This window comes from Phalaenopsis equestris, unplaced genomic scaffold (assembly GCF_001263595.1).
Source record: "Phalaenopsis equestris unplaced genomic scaffold, ASM126359v1 Scaffold000766, whole genome shotgun sequence".
NCBI lineage: Eukaryota > Viridiplantae > Streptophyta > Magnoliopsida > Asparagales > Orchidaceae > Phalaenopsis > Phalaenopsis equestris.
In genome coordinates this window covers 144385-146216 of record NW_018165206.1, presented here as the reverse complement: position 1 = coordinate 146216, position 1832 = coordinate 144385, and positions in this window count along the sequence as shown.

The following is a 1832-nucleotide window of genomic DNA, read 5'->3' as shown; positions in this document are numbered from 1 at the left end:
CACTCTTTCATTATTTGTTTTACCATCTTTTAAATTTTTTTTGGATAAGAAATCATTTTATTTTCATAATGTTGTACACAAGAAATTCACAACAAACTTCTTTTATTGTTGTTAAATCTGAAATTATCCTTTGAAAATACAGACGTTGAAATTTAGATCTAAGAGAAGGAGAAATATATAGAAAGAAGAAAAATGTTAGGAAATTCTTAGCAGAGAAGCCGAGAAAAAGGTTCTCAGACTCAGAGGCCTTTTATTCATTGTCAAGCCACCTATTTATAGGAGGTCTTCTAGTACAATTACGGAAGTAAGAGAGTAATTATGGAAATATCCCTCAATTACCTAAAGGAGTGAGCGATTATGGAAACGACCCTTAGTGCAATCAGTGTGTTGATTTAATAATAAATTTATATTATAATTTAAATTTGGATATGATTGTTATCAGCCGGTCGTCATGTTTTGGTTTGGTCCAAAAAGCATCAGACCTTGTGGAAGCCATTTCTGCCAAGATATGAGTGGTCGGTCACCCGCTTGGTGGTTGGAACCATAGATTAGCTCGCCAACCAGATTTGTCGAGGGTGAACTTATTCAATCTATTTTATCATTCATGTGACCGGTTTGGATCATGTCTTATGAACTTAATCATGTCTTATGAACTTAATGGCTCAATCGTTGTGTCATTATCTCTAGCTATTTGATTGCTTTAAGATTTGTGCTGACAATACTTAGTGTGTATATAGGAGTTCCCTGAGTTCTCCTGCTCCTTGATAGTGACAACTACGATAAGGACATGCTGACCTCACTTTTGAAGAGGTCAATCTATATCGCTTAGATAAGCTCAAACCCCAACCCTTTGGCTAAGTGGGTTTAGGGCTTTGACTAAGTGAATAGCTGAATGGCCATTAAGGGTAACCATACTCTAGGTCACATAGAGCTTGAAAATGTTAGGAGCCACTATGACCATTAAAATTATATTAAAAAGAGGATATACTCAAATTGACCTCTAACCTCATTAGTGGCCTTTTAAACATTTTCCAAACTCTAAATTTTATATCAAAACCCTAGTTTGTGCCTTTAAACCTAAAAGGAACAAAACCACCTTATAGTCAACCCAGGTCAAACTTGGTCAACTCAGATCAACCATGGTCAACCTAGTTAACCCAGGTCAACCCTGGTCAATGGTGATCAACTATGGTCAACCTGGCCAACCCTGGTAAACACTGATCAACCATGGTCAACCTGGTTAACCCAAGTCAACCTTGGTTAATGACCAGAGAAAAATATGTTGAGAAAATATGTTGAGATTTTCGTTGAGATTTTCGTACCTATTTTATATAGTTTTTGATGATATTGCACTTTAAAGAAATGTATTTTTGATGTTTTGTTGCAGGAATGATGAAATAGGGCCATTAGAGCAAAAAAACACAAAAATGAGCGAATTTGGAGCGTAAAGGGCCAAAATGTGAAGAATTGAACTAGGGTGCTAACGGCGCCATCGACCACGTCGACGACGAAATTTTCTCAAGACTCCAGAATTAATTCATTAAGAAGGTCCGCCAACGGCGCCCTCGAGGCCGCCGACGGTGGGCTCGATGGTTATGTCCAACTAGGCTTTGGATGAGGACAAATTTTGAAGGGATGCTTAGACAACTCTTGGGAAAGCTCATCCACAACTTTAAAAGAAGATTTTGGATGAAAATTGAGAAGACTCTAGAGGTCCTGGAGATTAGAGAGGTTCCATTAGTGTATAGAGAATTTACTAGAGTGTCAAAAGTGTGAGGAATTCAATGAGAGATTGTAAGAGTGGAGGGAAAGTGAGAGATTTCTTCCTCCTT